Source organism: Battus philenor, unplaced genomic scaffold (genome assembly GCF_028537555.1).
Source record: "Battus philenor isolate CCGP_79_NKW_IND1 unplaced genomic scaffold, ilBatPhil1.0.hap1 SCAF_22, whole genome shotgun sequence".
NCBI classification, from domain to species: Eukaryota; Metazoa; Arthropoda; class Insecta; order Lepidoptera; family Papilionidae; genus Battus; species Battus philenor.
This window is the reverse complement of record NW_027181685.1, coordinates 1,799,667-1,812,956: the sequence shown is the minus strand read 5'-3', so window position 1 is coordinate 1,812,956 and position 13,290 is coordinate 1,799,667.

The window sequence follows — 13,290 nt, the reverse complement described above, 5'->3', positions numbered from 1 at the left end:
AGGAGTTATGTTACACCGATTAGTGCCAAACACAGAATAGATTAGTGCCAAACAATTATAACAGCTAAGACGAAGGTCTACAACCTTCATGTGTTTCCAGTTCAAGCATAGAACACCCAAACCAGGTCTTTAACCGTGAGACTCATTGACGAGCAATGAAGACGACTATGCTCTGCAATGATAAGATCTGTAAACAAAAGAAAGTAACCGATACTGCATAATGGATTTATAAGTCGAAGTGGCAGTGAACAAGCCGTAAAGCGCGTATTAAAAATGGCATATGGGCCTCTCAGTTCTATAATGAAGACCATAAACTATATAGCTTAGTATAAAACGTCTACTTCTCTGTCGTTTTAATTCAAAATAAAAATGGTTAAACGTTTTTTTCAATACACGCGGAATATAATACGTAGCTTTTAAATCTTACATCAATGTTTGGATCGTAATTATTATTAACTAATTGTTTTGGTTTAACATTTATCACTATTATATTATAAATAATTTTATTAATATATATTGATGAGAGATAGTCGATAAAATATATTCAATTTCATAAATGCGTGGCGAGCCGCATAAAAATGTTTAACCCTTAATAGCCTAGAGTTTCAATTTTGATACCAACGTTTTAAACCGAATGTTCTCATTACTATTAGTTTTTTTATAGGTTGGCTGTACGTATTTTACTGTTGTATAATATTCTTTCCAACGAAATTAAAAAAATCTATTTTTCCCTTCATCTATACCCTAAAGCAAACACAGTAATATTAAAAAATCACTTTCGTAAATCAGGCTATTAAGGGTTAAAGGGATGCTTGTTCCTCAACCCTACACTAGACTCATTGTACAAAGTTGTGGTGGTCAATGAAGACCAGACCCGTAGAATTAATGGAATGGAGAGTCATATAAGTATGGTCATATGCCAACCCGAACAGACCAGGTCTGGTACTTAAACCACTGCATCAGATCTTCGAAAAGATAGTCATTGATATTGGAGCACAGTTCGGAGTTCAATTGGAAAATATCAAAGAGTAAGTTGCATAGAATTTCATTTAATTTTTCAGCTGTTCAATCATCGGCGAAAGGACATTTTTTATAATTACGGAAACACACAGCGGGCCCCAAGCTGGCCTCGCACCGCGTGTTGATCATCCCTGATATAAAATAATAAAATACTTTGTTAGAAATGGACTAATATGTAGCTACTTCCGTCAATGTGGCAGCAGTTGTGCAATAAAATACTATGTCTATTTATTTCTTCCTAGCATAGTGATGTTTGGGTACCTTTAAAAGTAGAGTTTTTAATATATTTTAGTTATGTAACGTGCTTGTAGATACGGCGTGGATAGCTCTCCACTAGGTAAATCGACGGCATATTTAAAGTCGCGGGAGACACTGCATCTGAAGGGCCAGTAGTCCTGGCAATTTTTGAGGGAGTTCAGTGCCTTGCAGTGGGCGTACGTTGGCTGATTTGAAGATATAGGGTTTCCCATCGAACTATTAATTTAACATCACGATAGTGTACCCATAGTAATATGATTTAATTAATATTAGAGGGAGTGGAAAGTAATTACGTTTCTCGACATATTTAACAGAAAAACTAATTGATTTTTACCGCTCCGGCATTGATTATACTAGATGGCAAAAGGTCGTTGATAACGAAGGAGAATATATTGTTGATTAGAAATAAAAACTTGTTAAAAATGTAGTCGTGTGTATTTAACTTAAGAAAGCGATATTACTTTCAGCTCCCTTAATATATTTTATATTAAACATACACATTTAATGCTACTATTTTATGTTTAGTCATCTCAACGTTGTTTAAAGTTGTTTTTAAGTTTATTAATCTGGTAGCTTTTTTATTTACCCATTATTGTACCTATTGAGTGCTGTAAATTCAAACAATGAACAACAATTTATTAGCATACACATGCTTATTTTACTTAACAATACAATACAAATAAAAAATGTACGTAAAAATAGTAGTAATTTAAATGTCAAATATAACTTGCTCGATCAAAATAACAAAGGAAATCGAACTGCAAATATTTAACTAACTGATTTCCCTTTATTATCGAATCATTTCCGGTGCGCTGGACCAGAATAACGAGGCGAAATGTTAACTTTATCGATGTTAATTTGTGCTTAAATGGAAATCTTCACTTTTACGTTAAAAGATCGCAAATGTACTTAAGTGAACGAAATCACTAACTTATTACTATGTCTTAAATATCATTTCTCTAGATCTATTCCTAAATATTAAGTATAATTTCTGCTTTGGTAGGTCTATTACTATCCATGAAGGATCATTTCTACTTGTGGTAGATTTATTATTATCCATTAAGGATCATTTCTGCTTTGGTAGATTTATTATTATCCATTAAGCATCATTTCTGTTTTGGTAGATTTATTAATATTCAATACGGAACATTTCTATATTAGTAGGTTTATTATTATCCATTAAGGATCATTTCTGCTTTAGTAGATTTATTATTATCCATTAAGGATCATTTCTGCTTTAGTAGATTTATTATTATCTATTAAGGATCATTTCTGCTTTAGTAGTTTTATTACTATCCATTAAGGATCATTTCTGCTTTAGTAGATTTATTACTATCCATTAGGGATCATTTCTGCGTTGTTAGATTTTATTCTATGCATTTAGGATCATTTCTGCTATGGTAGATTTATTAATATTCAATACGGAACATTTCTGCTATGGTAGATCTATTATTATCCACTAAGGATCATTTCTACTTTGGTAGATTTATTATTATCCATTAGGCATCATTTCTACTTTAGTAGGTTTATTATTATATATTGAGGATAATTTCTGATTTGGAAGATTTGTTATTATCCATTAAGGATCATTACTGCTTTGGTAGATTTATTAATATTCAATACAGAACATTTCTGCTTTGGTAGATCTATTACTATCCATTAAGAATCATTTCTGCTTTGTAGATTTATTATTATCCATTAGGCATCATTTCTACTTTAGTAGGTTTATTATTATCTATTAAGGATAATTTCTGCTTTCGAAGATTTGTTATTATCCATTAAGGATAATTTCTGCTTTGGTAGATTTATTAATATACATTAAGGATCATTTCTGCTTTGGTAGGTCTATTAATATTCGTTAAGGATCATTTCCGCTTTGGTAGATTTATTACTATCCATTAAGGATCATTTCTGCTTTAGTAGATTTATTACTATCCCTTAAGGATCATTTCTGCTTTAGTAGATTTATTAATATCCGTTAAGGATCATTTCCGCTTTGGTAGATTCATTATTATCCACTAAGGATCATTTCTGCTTTGGTAGATTTATAACTATCCATAAAAGATCATTTCTGCTTTGATAGATTCGGTCAACCCAATGGGGGTCTAAAAGGTTGACCGTATCAAGTTAGCGAGAAGTCGGATGCGACCAACTCAACACCGGTCGCTGTGGCTATATTTACGGGAGACTTATGCCTTTCAATGGACGTCTAACAGCTGTCATGAATCAATCCTTGAATGGAAGGGTCATTAACAGCGACCACTTGTGACTTACTACAATCAGACTGACCTCTCCTTAATGGAATCCTCTTACTTAAAGTTAAAAGGGTGAAAAGAACTTATAACAATTTTTCATACGTATACATAGAAAAGTATGATAATGAATAAAGATATTGTGAAATGAAGAACGGAGAACGAATGGTAGATATTAAAAAGGATGTTACATAAGAGTGAAAATAAAAGGTAAATTTTTATTACCATTCTTATTGTAAGATAGATGATTGCTCACATATGGTAGGAGAGTACGAGAAGTCCAACTGGGATCATAAAAAAGAAAAACAAACTTTAGTATAACATAAATAATTCTTCACGACATACTAGCATTTTATTTTATGAACTTCATAATTTCAATATTTACTAGAACATCCATTATTTATACTTTAATTATTTTTTTTATTTCTCTGTTTCTTTATTCTTACCAAGGCAATTACTATCTTAGTTAGGTTATTGCTCTAATTATAATTGTATACTTTTAATGGAATCAGGCGTAATTTTGCGGAAGTAAATCCTAAGTAAGAAAAGGACCAATATTTAGCCACTTCCGCATATGCAGTCGTAGTCGTGCAACAAAGTGCACCGCCCGCTAGCCCGCTGATAAATGCGCATGCGGCAAACAATGCGAATTACACAACTACCACCGCTAAATAACGCAATATTATACTGTATTTATTATACGTATATACGTAAAATGTATGCAATATACTTACAGTTATTTATCTCTCTAATGTTTATATATAATAAGGCTGAATGGAAAAAAATTCCTCGTGTGATAAGACTGCGCGTTGTACTTTTTACTGCTATGCAATTATGTTTTAGTTTCCAAGCGTGTACAATAAAGAGTTAAAAATAAATAAAAACGGTGATGTTTTATAATTTCGTACAAAGTTGTTGACAATTACTAATTTTATATATAAACAATACTCTTTGACAGTTGATAATGGTGAAAAATAAAACGATATTGTTTAATGGGAACTTTAAAGAAAAAATCCATTAGCAGTAGTTTCAATTCAAGAATATCTAGCTCATTGTTATCCGGGCGTGAATTCATTAAAATTTCTCATTTGACCGGGTACAGAGGCTGAGATTCCTTTTAACCGTCACATCTTTTAAGCGATCCTAACCTTTCTTGTTATAAAAATAGAATTCATAATGCAATAGCGTTCATATTTTTTATACGTGGTATGAATAAACATTCCTGAAACTTATACTTTGTTCAAAAATTTAAGGTGAATTTGTTTATAAAATTTAAATTATTTATATGAAATCAAACCAATTTCATCCGTTTCAAAGTGATCCCGTGTTTTCCTAACGCTTTTTCCAGTCCTCGAAACAGTCGGAAAAGTTTTTTCCCGTAAAGCCTTTAAGACATCCTTCGATTCGGTTTATATCTTCTTAATCGTGTTAAAAATTCGCACACTGTCAAATGACGAATACAGTGGTTGCGGAATAATACGAGTAAAATTTTTGAAGTTTTTTTTTGCCAAAAATTGAGGTATTTTGGCACCAATCGAGACTTCAGGCTTTTGAGATATAAAACATTTTTCAAAAGGGTTTGGGCTGAGCTAAATGATAATCCAACTTTTAACAAGCATACGCTTGGCAAATGTTATTGATATGATCTTTAGCAAAGTTGTTGTGCATCTACCCACGTAGGTTTCTAAGTTAGTATGACTAATTTTTAACAGATGGCAGCACTGCCATTCCAATGAGTTTCATATATTTTTCTTGGCAACCTTCGTTTTTAGGAGTGTCACTTTTACCCTGCCTTGTGCGGAGTAGGGGCGTTACACATTCGGAAGAATGGGGTTTTCAAGTCTTTAATATATTTTGTTTATTCTTCATTCTCTTTCGTCCTTCACATTATCTTTTATTCATTCCTTTTACGCTTTACATGACCTGTCATTGTTCCTTAGCAGATCTTTTTTCTTGCATCTCCTTCCTTCATCTACATTCCCAGAATATAGTTTTTAACATTAATTATCACAGATAATTTTTTAGCACAGACTGTTTACACTTACTTAATTTATTTACGTTTATTTTGTTATTTTACTATTTTGCACTAAATCATTTTTTTTAAAATCCCTACTCTAAATACTTTTTCCCTGTGCCTAATACACTTCATTTTAATTTATTTTCTTGACTTTTGCAATTCTTACCCTATTTTCTATTGAATTTCACATATTGTCGTGACAGTTCATGTTTATATTAGTTGATAGCGTAGCAAAGAGCTACATACTGAAAGTAATTATTTATTTTTATATTTATTTAAAACACTTTTTATACACCTATGTATAACAGTGAACTTAACGCCTAAGGCTTTCTTTACAAGTTAATCGCTAGGTGATGCAGAGATGAATTAATAAAGTTATGTGAAACAAGTTAATATCATAAAATAAAATCTAATTGAAACGGGAAAAATCACATAAAACACCTTATATAAACATATTAACAAGTACTGCTTATTATTATGTGTAAATACTCCATAACATATATATATATATATTAAAATATCTAAATATAATTATAGGTAATTAAAAATATAATGATTAATCTTTGGTTTAATGCCAAAGAGTTGTTGTAGTTTTTCTACTGTTAAACTACTCATTCTAGAAACATCGATGGGTCATCTATTACATTTATAACTACTAAATACTTTAGATTTAAATCAATTTAATTTATCAAAATTATTTAATTTATTTTATATTACTTTATTCCAGTTTAAAATGTATTTCATGATATACTCTAACGTAATGTGAGATAGCTTCATCGGATATATTTCTAAAGATTTATCCGACTGTAAAATCCGTTCCACGATTGCGTATCGAGTCCGCGCGGAGTCTATATGACTCTGATCTGAGAATAAGTACATCGAATGTTATAATTTATTCTGCATAGATATCTCGAGTTTCATAATCCTATATACGAATAAACTATGTGTGCTTATATAAAATAACGCTGTAATTATAGATTGATTTTTAACTTACTTTGGACATTATATAGATCATCTCCCCAACTTCATTTAAAAGAAGATGTCTAATACTTTATAAAAGCCTTCCTCATTTGTTTCTAATAAAACACAATTTTTATGACTTCTGTTTTTGGAAACCTATTCTGCTCCTACCATGTTTATATAGACACATTATTTACAATAAATTTTATTAGTAAATTCCATGCTTCTTTTTTGTACAGATTAAGATCTTTCATTCATTCCTCTGTTGTCCTTTTTATTCTCTTCCAATACTAACGAAAACCTAAATAACAGCATACAGCCTTCTCTATCAATATTTTTTGTACCTTTTTAAGTGATAATAACTTGAACAACACGACACCGAGTTATTGCTAAAGAATCTTAGAGCGTCAATCTTGGTAAATTAATATAAACTTATCACTGTATACAACTGATATTTATTTCTTGTTACGTTTTAGAGTTTTATATGGCCGACATTGTTGCATGACCATCTGTCATTTCTATTTCCTTCCGGTTGCGACATTCGCACTTGGAAAATTGTAAGAAATATTAAAGGTATTAAAATAGAAATAAGAATCACTTCACGAAGGTTGCGACGTTTCAGAAGGCTTTGGTATCAACTGTACGAAATAGATTACAGTATTACAATGTATAGCAAAAATAAATACATTTAAAAAACTTTTAAGTTAAACGGTTTTTTGATACCCATATTGTGGTGGTTGTGGAAAAATATGTACCTAGTCCGCCATATTTGAACGGCGTCCATCTTGAATTTTAAATTTTGAAATAATCATCGTATTTTACTAGTGTAGCCCTTTCATTTGATACCCATATTGAGGGGGTTAAAGAAAAAAATGCAATCCGCCATTTTTTATCGGCGGCCATTTTAGACTTATAATGTTATTGATTTTATTATATTGTATTGTCATCTAAATTAAATGTGTGTACCAAATTTCAGATCAATCTGACAATGGGAAGGTGCTTAAATTTCAATTTCTAATTTTGTCCCAAATAAATAAACAAATAAATTCCGTACGGGTCAAACTAAATAAAACCGTTTAAAAACTAGATATTTTCAATGTAAATTGACATTATAGGACACGTACAGATTTTGGCGTCATAGAATAATATTCAATTTGATTTTTTCTAAAACGATTGTAAATGATGAATCAAGGATTCGCGGAATATTGGAGAGAACACCTCTGAAGCATTGAGATATTATTAAAAATAATATTTGAATAGGTAAGCTTGGTTCGATCCTTGAGAAGAGACACTCTCACGTTTTCATATCCGTTTGAATCCAATTCAATTTGACTCCAACCAAGTGTTAGATTAAAGATTTCGTACATTTATCTTGGGATACTGGTAAATTTTTTATCTTTTCTATAGAAGAATTTTAACTATAAATATAGTCTTTCCCGTGTTTATCTGAAATCAATCACAGATAGATTTTATATTTAAGGCACTCTACACACTAAGTTTTTGTATATCCAGGCGTTTCAGTCGTTTAGAAAAGCTTAGTAGCTTAGTCTTTCCGGTGGTATTGTTACTCCGTGCTATTTTTAAGACCTTATTAACTGTATTTATGTTTATACCACTAAAGTTTTACATCCAATCAAATACAATAAAATTTAGAAAATATTACTTATTAATGATAAGTAATTATGAATTACTAATTAATAAAATAGCCTAACGTAAATGTAAACGGGACGAAGGAACGGGTCAATTAGAAATAAGAATTGAGGAAATGAAAAAGAAATAAAATAACTTGTAAAAGAAAAACACCCATGATGATGGTCGTTGGAGCCGAAAGATTCCTAAGTGGCGACCACGAACCTGTAGGCGAGGTTTGGGTAGTTGTTCCAATTGGTGGACCTACCACATAGTTATGGGCGCGGGAAGTCGCTGGCTGCAGGTAACCCAAGACCGATCATCGTGACGATCTTTGAGGTAGGCATATACCTTGCAGAGGGCGTACATCTGCTAATGTCATCTAACTCAGAGCCCTGGTACCTTCCTACGCCTCCTATCTAGTCCTCGGTCGTTGTTCCTGCTGTTGACGTTTCTTCTTCCAGGCGTCTTTTCGGTTGACTTTTGACTTGGGCGTGATGAGTCAATCTAGTGGTGACTAGCTTATGTAGTCTCGCTGGTTTTTTTGAGAAGTGTCTCTTGATCTCTTTCGGTACCTCCTAGTCGGATAATGCATGGCATGGCCCCCGTTTTATAGAATGTTTGTTTTCGAGTTTGTATTTTAGTGCTTGGTCTACTAGATGGTTCGAATGGAGTACAGAGTCTTGAAAGTATTCTTGACGCTTCTCATATATTAATTGTGAATAACAGGGTCTGCACTGCCACAAGGTAGACAGACGACTTTGTTAAGTTCTTAGGAACACCTCCAGGGTCTATATTCCACTTCCAACCGATCCTATTGGAAATTAATAGGGGCCTATATCAGGAAGTGGACATCCTGCAGCTGAAATGATTACAATCGAAAACAATAAAAAAATTACAATGTAATTTAAATTTAGATGAAACCTGTTAATACTTTAATAAAGACTTAATTTTATTTTAAATTTATTCTAGAACGTTCCACCTCGTCGCGAACAAAGGCAGAGCTTATTTTGTAGTTCGAGCTCCGTCGATAAGGAATTACTTAGTGAATTTTCTTCTTATCCCGTCGAGAATTTACATATTTCTCAACCGGTACCACAGTGCATGTAAACTTTCTATTTTAATTGAAATCTTCCCGACTTTCGTGAAACTTTCAGCGCGTTGCGATATCAATTTCAAATTCAGAGTGTTCTGGTCGCGGAGATTAGTGTTGTGTTCATTTTAAATATCGACATCGAGGTGAGTGATTTTATTTAAAAAAACATTTTTTATTTTTATCCAAATCTTCTTTTAACTCTTTGACGTCTTTTTCGACTAGTTTTGATTGTCAATTATATCATGCAACCACCCCTCCCCTCCTTTAAGTAGGTTACTTAAATATCTGGTAAAGTAACAAAAAACAATATAATCTTTGCATCGATTACAATTCGAATCCTAGCCATCCATCTGATGGATAAATTACTTAGGATATATACAACCTTGCATCTTCTACTTCGACTTTCACTTATAACTATTCCAGAGCATAGTACATTATCACTCTTTCGCTGACAGCCGAAGCGGACGGACGTGCATACTGTACTGTGCAACTCGGCAGCCCACGTTGCCCTCCAGTGTAAATATACACTGTGATGTGGAAAAACGTTTATTGAATATGATGTAATTAATAGGCTTTATACTTAATTACTTATTTATTTAACAGAATAATACACATTAGCAAAACCTTTTATAGCAGAGAGGGCGGCAAGGAAGTTTTAACAAAACAGTCAAACGTCATGACGTGGTGAGAAGTTGAGAACGCGGCAATTTCAAATTACTACAACAGAATAATTAACATAATTTGTGCCCGGAAAATGAATAATGCGCCTACGAGCGGTTGCGCATCGTTCTCTAGTTCAAATCCGACTCCCCGAGAACTGCAACGGCCGCGCGCGCACGTTCTGCGCCTTGGCTACCTGCCAAAGCGTAAGCAAGAGCGCTTATAGAGCACGCCGTGCGAGTGAGCGAGACGAGTGGGCGAGACGAGCAAACGGTTGAGCGTTGTGACGACGTCCGCGGGAACTTTCACATATGGCGGTTTTTTATATGGCAATATTATTACAACACAAGTAATGCTGTTCTCATTGTTCGGCGACATACCGAGTGCAGTACACTGACACGCCTAGAAGCGCATTTAGTTTTAAGTAAATGTAACAAGATGAAACATTCGTCAATAAAGACTATTATAGAAACAACAACAATTAAATATATACGGTAATATATCTTAAGTTGTTCAATACATATATGCATTAACATTTTGCTTTCGAAATATATAAAATGTTGAAGGTAGCGTACTTTCATTGCCTTTCCTGTTTGCTAAGTCGTATTACAAAGTATATCGATTCATATTTCCCTAGATACTTTAAAGTCTCGATTGAAATAAAATATAAACATGCTGTCTTAAGTTTTATTAAATATAATCTTCAGCTCCGATATTATCTTTGAGAATTCCTGTCTCTTTTAATTTATAGATGGTTTATTTTAGTAAAACTTTTGATTGTGTAAATTCGTACAATATTAACAATAAAAAAATGACATCAGAATCAATAAAAAAACTTACTCCTCCAACAAAATATTTTATATTAAGCACAGTCTATCGTAAAATAAATTACGTTGAAAAAACAATTCTACAATAGTGGGCATTTTAAGACAGTAATAAAAGCATATTTTTTAATTAAACCGCTAATATGTTTACTGCATGATCATCATCATGATTTAATCCGAAACGTCCACAGCTGGACATAGGACTCCCCACAGATTTTCAATAAGACCAGTGTCAACCTCAACAACCTTTCAATCCACTCACTACCTCTTATCTCTAATCAAGATTTTAATTACTTCATTACACACGTGAGAGATCTCTGAGATCATCAGAGAATCTCAAATTAAAAAATACTAGCTTATTCTTATTCGTTTATAGCCAAATATTTTATCATACAGGCCTTTCGATTCAATGAGTTACCGCTTAATATAAGACTTGCTAACTCACTACCTATTTTATATAAAACAGCTAAGATATATTTACTAGACCATTGGTTATTTATCATTTTTTTTGCTCTGTTTCATTATCTTTTCTAAGGATCCGAGTTAATAAGATATTTTTGTTTATTGTGTTTTTAATAATCATGTATTATACTGTGTTTATTATACATATATTTGAATAAATTCGTGCTAAATTTATATGTATGTATACGTACGTATGTTCATATATGTATGTTATATGTTAACTAGGCAAGTGCGATATTAGTCAGATTGATGTTTTTATTTATAACTATGTATTATATCGTATTTATTATAAGAATACATATATGTAATATGTATGTTTATGTAAGTATGTTTACATAAATGTATATTTAAGTATGTTCACATAAATGTTTATTTTTCTATATGTACTCGTAAAATACTTGTTATTTAACCTTCCACTCTTTCCATACTATGGTTGTCGGGAAGAAATTGCCTTGTATGATAAGACCGCCCATTTTACTTTTTTATTTTTTTTACAACTATTTATATATATCCTAGCGTGTTCAATACAGAATATTAACTTTAACGAGGTCATGTGTAGATCTTGTATTTGTAAACCTGACCAGACTTTAGTGTAGTTGGTGCTTCGATAAAATTGACCTGACTAGACTGTAGTGTACTTGATGTTTCGATATAATTGACCTGACCAGTCTATAGTGTACTTGAAGGTTCCATAAAATTGACCCAGACTGTAGTGTACTTGATGTTTCGATGTAATTGACCTGACCAGTCTATAATGTACTTGAAGGTTCCATAAAATTGACCCAGACTGTAGTGTACTTGATGCTTCCACAAAATTGACCTAACTAGACTGTAGTGTAGTTGATGCTTTAATAAAATTATCCTGACCAGACTGTAGTGTACTTGATGTTTCGATATAATTGACCTGACCAGTCTATAGTGTACTTGAAGGTTCCATAAAATTGACCCAGACTGTAGTGTACTTGATGTTTCGATGTAATTGACCTGACCAGTCTATAATGTACTTGAAGGTTCCATAAAATTGACCCAGACTGTAGTGTACTTGATGCTTCCACAAAATTGACCTAACTAGACTGTAGTGTAGTTGATGCTTTAATAAAATTATCCTGACCAGACTGTAGTGTACTTGATGTTTCGATATAATTGACCTGACCAGTCTATAGTGTACTTGATGCTTTCATAAAATTATTCTGTAACTAAAATTAATTAATAATTTCTTTTGTAATTGTAATTTTTATAAATTTTATTAAATTTTGATTTGAATAGCATTTCACATAGAAGAATTAAATACTGTTCTGCTTAAATACTTTGGTATAGTAAATATACACTTAGTAGACAGATGTTTAAATGTTAGGATAGAAAGAAATTGTCTAGGAAATTCTTGATTAATTGTAATTTTCCATCTCCGAATAATATTATAAATTTTCATTATCTGAAGCCCTTTATTCTCTACACCTTGATACGTAAGATGATATGTTTATATTGAGTATTAGCGTCTATATATATATATATATATATATATATATATATATATATATATTTGTATATGCATATATACAATATATTTTAATCACGCTCCGGATCTACTGGCCATTATAATTACAATAATTTTAAGTCGAGTAATTTTTGTGTACAATTCAAATTCGAATGCCGATTTGAATTCAGAGCCCATCAGTGATGTGGCTGCCTTTTTATTAGGGTCATGTAAATTGGTAAATACTCTCTATATATTTAAGAATATATATCTCTATCACTTTTGCCTATCATTTGTCTAGTTATTAAACAGCGGGTAAACACGTATTGAGAGACAACAAAATATATTTCAATTACCTTAACTCTTTTCCTCCCAAATACACAAAACGTTTTTTGTTTCAAACTATAAATCTTTACTTTTGTAAGTAATTTTTTTAATTACTTTTTTTGCGTAATCTACTCAATAATAAAATATGATACTTGTCGAGTGACTACCATCGGATAAAGGCTTTTCCATCTGGTTTTTTTTAGAAGACTCCGGAGAAGCTTACTACCAGCAGTCACGGCTGAAATTATGATAAAGGATGGTTCAAAATTACAACCCTTTAATTTTTGCAATATCTTTATTTCGAAAAATAA